The sequence below is a fragment of the Oreochromis niloticus genome, linkage group LG9 (genome assembly GCF_001858045.2).
Source record: "Oreochromis niloticus isolate F11D_XX linkage group LG9, O_niloticus_UMD_NMBU, whole genome shotgun sequence".
In the NCBI taxonomy this organism is placed as follows: domain Eukaryota; kingdom Metazoa; phylum Chordata; class Actinopteri; order Cichliformes; family Cichlidae; genus Oreochromis; species Oreochromis niloticus.
The window spans coordinates 28,991,870-29,005,841 of record NC_031974.2 but is presented as its reverse complement, the minus strand read 5'-3'; the positions used below and the strand labels follow the sequence as shown (position 1 = coordinate 29,005,841).

Here is a 13,972-nt window from a genome sequence, read left to right as displayed (position 1 = left end):
GCCGGTTATGTGGATTGTACTAACTGCAGTTAAAATACAGTTTACAGTATTTCAGAAAACATTATTCTCTTCGTTATTATGGGGTGTTGTGTGCAGTGCAATATCCTGTGCAATGTCCTGTGCAATATCCCATCTGCCCTCCTGTCATATTTCTTTTCAAGATTTTCTTATTTAATCACTAGTGTACATATATTTATATTTATAGATACATATATATTTAGTCATCTTTTCTCTTTTACCATGTCTCTCTAATATTTTGTTCTTTACTATTTTTCTATTTGTTATTTTATTTTATTATATTATATTTTATTATATTTTTTCCTACTGTATCATGCTGCTGAGAGACCGCTGCTCGTCAAACACATTTCATTGCGATGTTGACCCTGTGCTAACTTGCATATGACAAATAAAACTGAAAACTGAACTGAAAACTGAATTTTGATGTGAAAATGAATTTAATCCCTTTTGGAATGAGGCTGTAACATGACAAAATGTGGAAAATGTGAATATTTTTCAGATGCATTGTAAATTGACTCACCTTTCAGGAACATTAGAGAAATGTGAGAGCAGATAAGGTTGCAGTATTCGCCCAGGTTACCCAAAATCTGCTGCAGGGAGTTTGCTTGGAGCTTCACCTAGCTACTTGGCATGAAACACTTCATATATGGCTAGTTCGGAGAAAATACCATGGATATGTATTTTACAACATGCTTACAAGCTTACAACGTGCAAGACTAAATGTTAAGCATGTCCAGTACTGGTTAATGTAGGTCATATATATATAAGAAAATGATTGGTATGAAATTCTATAATTATAAAATTGAAATCCAAACAGTACTAGTGATCTGTTTTGCACAGCACAAAACTATGCTCATGACATCCATGTTGTTAACATGGCCTCATATTTGGCCTACTATTTTTACATTAAATGACAGCGTGTACATTTAAAGCAAACACTACATACCCATCAGCCAGTCAGTGGGTCTGAGAATATTCTAGTTCAGGGTGATATGATTTTCTCAAAGATATGTTTTGTGGTTACATACGCTCATTCAGCCTCTTTGGAAATACATAAAAGTTCTAGTAAAGTCCCTCAATGAATTCCTAGAGGAGCCAAGTGTCGCCTTGCAGAATTGCAACCAAAATAAACAATATATGCTTTAAGTCATGTAGATGTAGACTTTGTCATTGGTTTTCCCCATAAAGCCTATGGTCATAAATCTTGCATTACTTCTATATTTGACAAGAGTCTGTTCATTCCAAAGAAAGCACTGGCACTAAGCGATAGCCACTTGAAATACATACTGTACACAGTATTTGGAAGCCACAATTGCAGGTTTATGTCCATAAGAAGCTCAAGCAATGACATAGTTTCAAAAAAATACAATTTCTCAGCAGTATCAGATTATGTTTGCTGAGATTCATTTGGAACAGATTTTGATCATTTTCATGTAGTGATTGTTATGACTCCAACGCTTACCTCACATGGTTCAGGGGCGTTTCCAGGATTTCTGAAAATGGGAATGCACAGGGACAGGGGGCAGTCAAAGGGGGCCTATTAAATTTATTTGAATATTTTGTGAGTTACAATTATTTGACTTGTCAGCAAATATACTGGTTCCATTTATTCATTGGGCAATATGGCTGCACTGCCGCAATAAAAAAACGAAATTAACATGGAGCTTGGAAAATAAAGGGAAAAAAGCAGATTATAACTATAAATATGTCTTACTCAGTAGCTGGAGAACAACAAATCTTTAGCATAGCAGAATAGTTAGTAACTGGTAGGCAGTTGAAAATATAACAGGAGTTGGTTTTTCAAAACTTCTAAAATGCATTGTTTCTCATCTATAAATAGCACAAGAACTGTCTGTGCATATTGATAAGATACCTCTGTTTGACCCATAATTTGCCAAGTTTGCATGGACTTGACAACACCATTTTAGGAGGCTTAGGGGGGACATGGGAAGGTAACTAAAGTCCTTCCCAATCGCAGGCCTGTGTTGGTTGGTTTTGCCTTAATTGCCTTTATTTCAATCTATTGTAACATCACAATATGATTGTTTAATGTGGGTAAAATCTCTGTGTGTGCTGAGGCATAATTATGTTCAGTTTTCTTTGGCAGTGCTCTGTTTGCTTCTATTACTGTTCTTTACGATGTAATGGGGGACTAATGCATCTTTCCATTGGCCTCTCGCACTGGTGCCTATTTAAACAGTCAATAAGTCAGGCAGTTCTTATAGCCACCAAATGATCTCACCATTGTCTGTCATATTCAAACAAGATAACCTTGTTAGCTGTGACCCAGAGCAAGGCTGCTCAATAGAGTAGTACACATGTGCCATGAACTATTCCTTGGGGGAAAAAAAGTTATATGACATGTCTTCAAGCTTCCTATCAATCATAAGTCACCCATGCTGAATCCAATTTAAAAGCACTTGCCCCCTGTTCTCCATGCCTAAAAACACAGAGGATTATGGGAAAAGACAAACAGGCTTCTGGAGCTTTTTACAAGTTGGGGATGTGGTCACAGCCTCTTCTTAGAGTCCCTTAAACTGTTTTCTATTTCAGAAACTCACATGGATTAGTGAGACACATCTTGCAGGTGCTCATTACAATGACCAGTGTCACCCTTTTCCTTTCCTGCTTTAACCGCACAGCTATAAGCCGCGCTCAGCTGGATTTGACAAGATGCCTGTAAAAACATCAGAGCTCTTGCCTGAAAAACAAAGAAAGAAAGAAATACAGGAGACACGCTTTTCCAGCTTCTTTCAAACCAGGAGCAGGAGTCTGCGCACCTCCACATCATCATTCTTGTTACGCATGCACAACCTTAGTGAATGTTTAATCTGGGTGTTAATGGAGTCTTGTGGTGGCTGGACGAACAGTGAGTGGATGCAATCACGATGTCAGTGTGTACAGACACGAGGCAACTTTGACTTTCTTAGTGTGTCGTCAGTGTGTTTCCATGCAGTCCAATCAGTAACTCAACTCACTCTGCAAAGAAAAAGCACAGAGAGCAGTTATGTTTATTATGCTGTATTAGGTTTTAGTCTGAGAAGATCTAAGAGTGAGCAGGTGCTTCTGAGCACAGTGTATATTTGTTTTACTTTGTAAAAGACCCAGGCTGTGGGGAACGTTTCATTTAATCCCCTTTAAGGAACAGCAATTAGGCAAGCTAATGAGACCCTGAGTATTAAGACCCTCATTTATCCTGCTTTTTCCTTCCCTGTTTTCTTTTAGTCTTCCATACGTCTTCACTAGATTTTTTTCTTCTTACTGCCTTACACACAGTTGCATGTGGTTAATGTCAGAGTTGGTGTCTGAGCTTCATTGCCTGAACCCACCCTCCAAATCAAGCAACATTGAAGTGTTTTTAATGTAGAAGCTGTCTAAATTAAAAACACTAAGAGGCACTGTCAGTCTACACATACAAAGGTAGTATTTTATCAGACTTCACATACCTGCATTGACAGGCATATTAATAACTTTGAGTGAACTGCGTGAACTTATTTGCTGTGCCTAAATACAGCGTATCCTCTCAAATAGAATGTTTTCACTACCCAGTGTTTGCCTACAGTACAGTGCCAAACCAGTACTGAGAGAGGAAATAGGCTCTCAAATATGCGGTCATGTGGACACTCTAAAAAGGAAAGCATACAGGGTTTTTTTTTTATTATTGTGACAACATTTGACTTGACATTTTAGAGTCTCTCACAATTGTAAGTCTAACTGTAAAGTTAGGCTTGACACAGGTAAAGTACCACTGCTGTTAGTGTACACACACACACACACACACACACACACACACACACACACACACACATAGATACATAAAAATGTCCTTAGTTTCAAAGAATGGATTTGGTGAGTTTTGACTTAGCTCGTTTGCCATCATGTTTAAAAAAGGCAGAGTAAATTGTGTCACAAACATATGCCTTTATTTGTTTTGAATGAGCCATCATGGCCAGTCTATTATCACATTTTCTACTCTTGGATTTCTAAATATCAAAGGCCATATTCCTAATATGGATATCTAGATGAAGCTGTTATGATACCAATCACAGTTGACTATGCACATAGAGATCAAACCTTTTGTTTATAGGGGAATGTCAATCAGGAGAAAGATGGCTTAAAAGGAGCCAAAATGCTTGTTTAACACAGTTCATGAAATGATTTGCTGCAGCTAGGATTATGTTTTACTGTAAATCATCCAAATCTATTCTACTAGATTCCAAGAACCCTTTGTCTTCATATAGTTTAATAAAAAAAATCATGATATAAGTAGTAGCCTAAGTAGCAGAGAAACGTACACAGGAACACAGTCTGAACATGTAAAGACTTCAGTTCCCTTTTGAATATGACAGTGATATAGTTCACATAATATATTTCTAATCAGATTAATTGTTTAGAGCGAGAAGACCCTGGTTGGAGAGGCTGACTGCACTGATAAGGTCTTAAAAGCTCTGCTATTTAAGCCTGTCCATGTAGAGCTTTATGTTTTTATGCTAATAGTAGAATTTTAAAGTAGATTCTGAATTTCACAGTGAAGCGAAGCAAGGATAGGTTTAATATGTGACCGCTGGATATTTTCGTTAGCAGTCTAGTTGCTTTGCCCTGAACTAACAAGCTATGGAGGACTTTGAGATGCTCATGAAAAATGAGGCAGGAGAAGATTAAAGCCTGTATTAAAAGTCCAAGATCACTGACTGACAGTAAAGGTTTGAATATGAAACAGCTGACCTTTATGGTCTTTTTAATGAAGGTCCACATGGGGGTCCAAACTCAGAAACGAAGAGTCATGCTGAATCTTTAAGAACCACATGCTATTTCAAATAGTTTTGTTGTTAATGTTAAGTTTGAGAATATGCCAGACACTGCGATGGGGATATCATTGACCAGGGCTGCCCAGTGGACCATGGTCAGCTCTAGTACTGGCAAACTGGCATTCACTCCAATGAATGAGTCCCTGTTGAAAGAAATCCTGCACTTTGTGGAGCACTTTAGTTCCCAACACCCACAGGAAGCTGAACATGTGTTTGAGGAGCCCCTCCAGTGGAGTACCACTTTAGTGGCATCTGATTTCAAAACAGACTACGACATCAGGTTGGTCTAATCATGAGGCGGGCAGCTGGCTGGCTCTCAGTATTATGTGTCTGTGCAGGATATGCTGTCACCATGGTGTCCAAATGTATTTTACCTTAGACATACTCAAAGCTGTATGTGGACCGTAATTAATTTGTTTTTCAGCTTCAGTAAGATTGAGAACGTTCCACTGTATTTCATCAGAATGTCTGCTCTACTTTAAGTGTGTGGTTTCCTTTGTGTCTCATAGTATGGACCTGAAATGTACAAAAACAAAGACTCAGATCTCCATTAACCATTTCAGGCAATTCAAGTTTCTGTTTTGTTTTTTTTCCTACTCAGTGACTCAGATGTTCAGTCCCACGAAGAGATAGTGAGGGCCATCCACTGTTGCAGCTCTCTCCACCGACTGTTTATGTACGCAGCTTCAGCCAGCTCTCTAAACTGCTTCATCTGGCACATGATAAGAAGCTGGCGGAGGTTTGGGCATGTCTAGAAGGTAAATTTGAGTCCAATTTGCATCCCAAGCAGTCCAGCCACCAGCATTCCTCCATAACCCACAGACTTAATTTGTTTGTCCTCCTTGTTACTCTGTACAGCCATCCAATTATGCTGCCATTGGTAATTCTTTACAGATATGCATTTACTTTAGGGCCACTGCCAACAAGAGATAAAGTAATATATATTTCTTTGACAGATGGACACATGATGAATACAGTAATACTTATTTCATACTGCCAGTGGATTTGTTATGGAGAGATAATATTAGCTTAGCTTGTAAGAAAAAACAGAGTACATTCAAGACCAGCTGTTTTGATAGATTAAAATGAATCCAACTCACCTCTTGTGTTGTCAGAAAACAGAGAGCCTGTGGTTAGGATTCTTGGTAGGAGCTTTGCCTCTGGCCTGGAGAGAGAAGCCCATGCTGATGCAGTAAGTGTGGTAGACAGAAAGGAGGACGGCCTAGCCAACGACTAGGGGGTCAAGGTCAAACTGTTTCTGTTGTTTCAAACGTGGACAAACAGATCCTTGAAAAGCTTCTTAAAGAAATATTTGATATTTATTTGTATTCAGTAGTCACTTATTTTATTAATTTCTTTGATTTGGCTCAACCGCCCAGTCCTCCTCCCCCACCTTTTTCTTTTGTTAAGTTTGACCATCAAGGCAAGCAACCAATAAATCCTGCCTGATTCTTAACTGTCCTGTTGTCCTCCTCCTTCACTGATTGTAGTTGTCCGGTGTTGCTGTCTCCTTCCTACCTTTGCCTCCACCATGGTGGGGGGGATGTAACACAGACTGTGTAAAAAAGCTCATATAAAACAACTTTTATAAAACAACTTTTATAAAAAAATAGCGATCAAACAGATTTTGGTGAAACAGTAAATTAAAAAAAAAAAAATATATATATATATAAATTCCCCTCTCACCCCTGTGGGCATCAAGCTCGGGTCCTCTACCAGTGGCCTAGGAGCTTGAGGTTGCTCTTTGCTGTTCCTAGGACTGCGCTCTTCTGGAGAGAGATCTCAGATGTTGTTCTTGGGATCTGCTGGAGCCACTTGCCTAGCTTTGCCTCTGTGCTGTCTTTCAGTCTGGCTCTGTCCAGCCACTGGTAGGATTTCTGGATCCTCTAATTTATTCAGTTTTTCATTATATCAATTCATTACATTTCATACTTCTATTAGCATCATCCAAGATTTTTTAATAGATACATTTATGGTATCAATTTCAAACACCTACACGGCTTCATTCTCGAGTTATCACATCCACAAAGTTGGGTGTCTGCTTAGCCCACCCACTGGTCTGATGGGGTGATGACAATACCTCTCTGTTTTTTTCCCCTCTGGGTTTTACAGCTGACGGGTAAGAATCAAGCACATAGGGATGCAGAAAGAATGTATTGCTCTCAGGAGCTCAGTCTGTTCCAGCGTGCTACTGGATGCTATATGTGCATAGTCAACTGTGATTGGTATTATAACAAACTGGAAGCGATTGGGAATGACAACTACTCACCCGTGAAGTGGTAGGGCATGTAAAATCACAGAGTATGGTCAGAGAATGCTGAGGCACATAATGCGCAAAGCAAGGGCGTAGATTTGGCATGGATGGAAGGGACATGTCCCCACCAATATCCAGCGATTATTGAATTGTCCCAACAAATAATTTGATCTCTGCGAGTAAAGAAAAACAAACCCGATAGAAAGAAAAAAAAAAAACGATCTGTCAATTCACCCAGCGGTGAAGAAAGAGTTAAATTACTTTTTCTACTGGAGTCCTACGTCATGTGACAAATATGGCCAATGTGATTGGCTGAGCCTTTCAGGGAGCTCTGTTTAGTTTTAGCAGCGGCAAGCCTGCGCTGCGAGGACCTGCAAGGAGGAGAGGAGGATGGCAGCAAAAAGGAAGAACCTGGATATAAAAAAATATTTTTCAAAGAAACCTGCAAGTCAGTTAAAGTCAAGTTCACTCATAAAATGTGTCCGTCATAATAACGTTACAGGCTATGCTAGGCTTTGGCCCACATCAGTCTAAAATTGTCTGTAACCATGAATAACGTGTTTTGGAAACTAACTGCATAACAGGCAGCACTATTAGTTATCTCAGTCTCAGAGTAGCATTTCTAATTTTGATTGAAACTGTCAGAGAAAACGGCAGCCTCGAGCAAGCCAGGATACTAGTTTACAGAGGCTGTTACAATTATATGCCTAATGTTAAAATGTTGGTGACACAATAATTTCATCCTAATGGCACTGACATATTCATAGGGTTAATTTTGAGGCAAAATATCATGAGGTAGTCATGATTTTGCAAATATTTCACCCTGTAGTGCAGTTTGCACAAATTGTTTTAAAATTGCACTCACCCTACAAACATTACTGATGAGTCAAGATCTGCACAAACTGACAGACACACTAAAGCAGCTACACATTTTATTCTTATTGTCATGTATGTCCTATTTGTCAGGTGACAGAAGAACCAACACAAAGCTCAGAGAGTAATGGTGATATAAGATCACAGGTGAATTTGGATGCTGACTTGGTGGTTAATGTAGGCAAGTATATTTCTCCTTTTTTTAATCTTTTTTTTATCTTTAGCAAAGACAAAAAGGGGAAAAAAAAGAAACAGGGCAGGGTTTGGTGGTTGAATTATCCATCCCCACCAATGCCAAAACCAAATCTACGCCCTTGGCGCAAACGTCACCAACTTTCTCCAGAGTCAGTCACTAAAGACCTCCAAAATCTTATGTGGCCTTCCAATTACTTAAAGAACAGTGCATAGAGAACGACATGGAATGGGTTTCTATGGCTGAACAGATGCATCCAAGCACATGTTGATGCAGTGGTGTAAAGAACTTCCCCGCTGGACTCTAGAACAGTGGAGGTGCAATATCTGGCATGAAAAATCACATTTCTTTGTCTGGCAGTTTGATAGATAAGTCTGGGTTCAGCGGTCACCGGGAGATTGGTACTTGACTTAACTGTGCTAAGTGTAAAGTTTGGGGGAAGGGAGGATTATAAAAGGAACTCTTATGCTTCAGTATACCAAAACATTTTGGACAATTTCATGCTCCCAATTTTGTGGGTACAGTTTGGGGTTGGCCCATTCCAGTTCCAACATGGCTGTGTACCTGTGCACAAAGCAAGGTCCATAAAGACATGGATGAGCGAGTTTGGTGTGGAAGAACTTGACTGGCCTGCACAGAGTCCTGACCTCAATCTGACAGAACACCTTTGGAATGAATTAGAGCAAAAACTCTCAGCCAAGCAATCAATGTCTGATCTCACAAATACACTTCTTGAAGAATGGTCAGAAATTCTCATAATAACTCCTAAGCTTTGTGGAAAGCCTTCTCAGAAGAACTGAATCTGTTATTGCTGCAAAGAGTGGACGGATATCATATTAAACCATATGAATTAAGAATGAGAGGTCACTCAACTTCATATGCATGTGAAGGCAAACAAGTGAATACTTTTGGCAATATAGATGTATCTGTGAGATTCCAGTTTCACAAGTCATTTTTCAGTCATGCTATTTGCTTCATTGCAGCAAATTTATCATGCCCATAAAAGTATTCAGCAGCATTTATCACACACCAAGTGATAAATGTAGTCTATGTCCTGTGTTCTCTGGTTAAATTGACACCTTCTACTTCTAAAAAAAAAGTACTCTCCAAACCAGCTTTGAAAGATGATGTTGTCACATGGCTTAGTTTTTTAGAGAATGATTTATATTACAAGTAAAACCATGGCTCAACCTTGGGTTCATGCTGTTCTCCTTAGAATATTATGTCCTCTTTAGCAGACCAAACATGTGATGATTTCACCGTTTGTTTTTTTTCCTTCTATGGGGATGAACCTGTTGTGAAATGATATCATGCTGCACTTCATACCTTAATCATTTTTAAGAGTTCTTTTTTTGTTTATTTTTATTCATTTATTTATTTCATTTTTTTCAGTGGGCGTGGGAGGCTTAGACTTTGAATTTTCAAATGGCTGTGGTGCACTATCAAGAGAAGGTGCAGGGTGAGATTTGCTACCTTGTGATTGAGCCCTATGACAGTGGGACCCTCCACATCACCTGCAGCACAGCTGGGGTTTGTCTCAATGTGCTAAAACTAGGATTAAAGGCATTGTGATCCACATTTTGATCTTTTATATTTCTATCCAAACCTACAGCATAGTCACATTTTCATACAAAGCCATAAAGTAAGGGAACATATTACACAAATAACACAAAAATCTTTAAATTATGTGCCTTCAGTGACTGTTGGTCAGTCTTTCACATCAGCTTGGAGGAATGAAAGTGCAGCTGTAACTCCAGGATGCTGAGTGGGTGGTGGTGCTGGGTGGGGGTGTTTCCATATCATTTCTGTTGGTTTAAGATCAATACTTTGACTTAACAAAACCAAAACATTATCTTCATCCTTCTTTGACTATTCACTGGCAAGATGGGATTGGTGCCTAGATGCTTGACCCACTTTCTCTTTATGTGTAATTCAAGGAGAACTGTCTTAAAATTTTCCATTAGAAATCCTTGATGCAATTCAGAAGATCCAAACTTTGATACTTCCACCATATTTCACAGTTACAGTGAAAGTCATTCATTGCAATGCAGTGTTTTCCTTTCATGGAACAGAATGATTTTCATTTAAACCAGCAAGATCTATTTTGGCTTTGCATTGTTCCAGATGTCTTCTGGCTTGCCCATGTGACCTTTCAGAAACTACAGTTAAGCAGCATTTTTCTCGTAGGGGAGAAGTCGCTTTCTTTTTGTGGTCACGAAATACAAACCATTGTTGTTTAGTGTTCTCCTGATTATGGACACATGGACACTGGCCAGAGTTAAAGAGATCTTTAGCCATTTAGAAGTTACTCTGGCTTCCATTTTTACCTCCCAGTCTACCAAAAACCCCACTGTTTAAATAACCTTGGTCTGTTAACCACTTCTGTTCAATAGAAGATGGGCTTCGGTTTCTTCCATTCATACACAGACTGTCATCATCAAAACAGGGTGATCACTGACACCTGTTTGTCATCCCATTTATTGCAATTGATAATTCAAATTTTATCTTTAAATTTGTTGCTAACATACAGTTTCCTTTTGCAAACATTGGATCGTTTTCCTGGATTTTAAAAAATGGTATTTATAAAATGTCTCAGTTCTTCAGCTGGCTTCTATTTAACTCTTTTTAGAAGTCAAGTAAAAATTCTGTGATTGGGTTGTAAACAAGTTTTAAGCAGAAATTGTCCACAAACTTTAACACTGTACTATTATTAGATTTTTCTTTATTCTAAGCAGAAATATTTTTGTGAGTTTAAGACAAGACTTCAGAAAGAATATTATTATAGCAATAAATCAAACAATGTGTGTTACACATAGCAAAAGAGCTTAGACAATATTAAGTTGGGATGCATAAGCAGTTTCTAAAACTACCAGAACAAAGCAAAGACAATAAAGAAGCAGATGCATTCAGCACAAGTGCTATTTTCCACACCATTAAAAACTGACACCACCAGTAATCTCTTCTGACATTTTTAAGTCCCTCTGTACATTGTTCCAGCTGGAAGAGGCAGCATATTGAAATAAAGCACAGTGCTCTTTTGCAAAGTGCAAAACTATAATCAGCTATGAAGCACTGTGCTATGCTGTATCTTCAGACAAGGCTATTCTGTAAGAACTGATTAAGACAGAATACGGATACGGCAGGCATTTCTGAAAGTTGTAACAGAGGTTTGGCCTGACTTGGATCTGAGCAACTCTGAGTGAGCAAATGCAAATGTGCCAGGCCTCAAGGATAATGGGTGGTTTGCACAACAAAAGCTGGAGGAGAAACGAGCTGACGACCTGTGAAAATCTCAGCAGGGGTGATTAACACCTCGGACTTGCACCAGAAAATAAAAAAGCCAGTAATTCTAGGGGGTGTTGGAATTAGGGAAGTTAAGCAAATTTGCACAGGTTTAGTAAATCTAGTGTTAAAAGTTTTATTTGGACATTGGCTGCTTCTTCAGTCATTTTTAGTCCAGTTCTTATACCTGACCATGTTTGTGTTTTGTTTTGTGTATTGGTAGGCAGCTCAAAACACCACATTCAGAAAACTTTGGAAGATGAGAGATGTCATTATGGACGCAGAGAGGTATAAAAGTGAGTGTATCGACATCTTAAATATTGTACTTCCATGTATGTTTGCACAAGTTACATAGATTTCCTATGTCCTAGCAAAATATGAAGAAATTGGAGACTCTTGCACACAGGAGTCTTGCACAGTACCCCGTCTGGTGAAAATATTGACTTATCGGCCTCCCACAATGCAACTCCCTCTTATCCCGCTATTGTAAAGAGAGCTTCTTGCATGCTTTGCACTCTTTTCTAAGAGAGGATTTTACATGCCACAACACCTTTCACTCCGCCAGTGACTTAGCTGACAAGCTTTAAGACTCCTATTACTGTTTCTTCAACTGAAAATGGTTCACACAAGTTGAAAAAAGTCCACCCTGAAACCGAAAGGGTGACATTGATGCAAATGAGACCTCAAAGAGGAGCTTTATCTTAACCGAATTCAGCAACTTGTATGATTTTACACTTCCTCTGCTTTCAGATACTTGGAGCTTCTAGCCTTAGCTATTCCAGCTGACATGTGGGCCACATTAAAATTGTGGTTTTTAGAATTAATGAAGCTGTTTTTCACTTTGTTTTCACAGGGCATAAAACAGGAGGGGCAGGAGCATGGATATGAGTGAACAAGTGATACTTACAAAGACCTGGTAACACTTCTGAAGAGCAGATCTCCACACTTTGCTGAGAACATAAACAACCAGGTGGAGTGGAATATAAGCAATTAACATCAACACATTAAGGCTTGTCTTTTTATTTTAGCTGTGAATTATAACTCTCGAAGCAAAAATGTGTGGGTGCTGAAACGCCTCTTTGTCTTGTGAACAAGCTCCTTCTCTCTAATACTTTGATTTGATTTCTGATGCTGTGTGACTCATATTCGTAAACAGAGTTCGGATTGTGTAATCAGTGTCTGTGCTCTTCCACGCTAGTGAGCTAGTGTCTGGTTGTCACTGTGTTGAAAAATTTCTGAATTGACCTCCTCCCTGTTCCACCATCAAAACAGCAGAGCCACATCCCTCCCACCACCTACCCCCTTCACACTCACACTCACGCACACACACACACCAACACTTGCTCATTTCCAGACATTGAAATCTGTGTGATTTATTCAGTAGTGCTATTTCCTGCTTTAGAAATTTGACGACATAACAAATCGCCTCAATAATGGACTCCATCTGCTCTCGAAAATCTGTTAATCATTTAAAAACATATTTTTTTCTTACTCGAGCTGATATTTGTTGGAAAATGCGGCATCATCACAAGCTCATCAGGTCTTTTGAAAAGCACTTACAGCTTACTGTCTGCTTTGCATGGATATCAGGTCGGTTCGAGGTATTTCATCATTGTCTAGTTTTTTGTTTGTTGGCTGTCATTCTTATCCAAATAAAGTATGAGTGTGATTAAGAACAATAGTATTTGCACAGCTTTTCAAAGCAAGAATCAAAAGTAGATCAGCATGAGTAATAGGATTTACAAAGATCAACCAGAACTGACATGTAAATGTATTTATAATGTGGTTTTGCAGGACTGTGATACATATAAACTACATTTGAGATGAAAGCTGAAGTCATTTTAACAAAACAAAATGTTTCTTTGAATAATTTTTAATTTTTAATGTCGGAATTTATTTGGATGTTTGCTTTACATCTCATGCTTCGAACTGTCATTACCAGTCATTAATACTAATATTAGTATTATTTCATAGGAGTACTACACACTGGCAGAATGGCTCTGCGGATGTGGTGGATGTTTGTTGTCCACCACCTCTATCTAAATTTCCCAACAACTGTTGGACAGATTCCCTCAAAACACTTTGCAGACATTCATGGTATTCATATGGATAATCCAAATATCTGCACTGACTTTAGCACAATTCTGTTCAATATTATTTATGTAAAACTAACAACAGGCTTTTCAAGGTACATTATATTTATGACAAAAAGCCTACAATACTAGAGAGAAAAGTCCATCCATCCATCCATCCATCCATCCGCTTATCCTTTTCAGGGTCGCGGGGGGGGTGCTGGAGCCTATCCCAGCTGTCATAGGGCGAGAGGCGGGGTACACCCTGGACAGGTCGCCAGTCTGTCGCAGGGCCAACACACAGGGACAGACAACCATTCACACTCACATTCACTCGCACATTCACACCTAGTGACAATTTCGATTATCCAATTAACCTATCCCCACAAGCTGCATGTCTTTGGACGGTGAGAAAAGTCCAACAATCAAAAAATCCCCCATAAACAAGAAGTCGGTGATAGTGGGGCAAAAG

The 13,972-nt window shown here is 38.9% G+C and overlaps 1 pseudogene; it reads left to right on the top strand.

Annotated features, from left to right (window-relative positions):
- Nucleotides 1-3,825: 3,825 nt before the first annotated feature.
- The window catches only part of LOC100703452 (armadillo repeat-containing protein 4-like), a 29,341-nt pseudogene continuing 19,194 nt past the window's right edge, over nt 3,826-13,972 (top strand).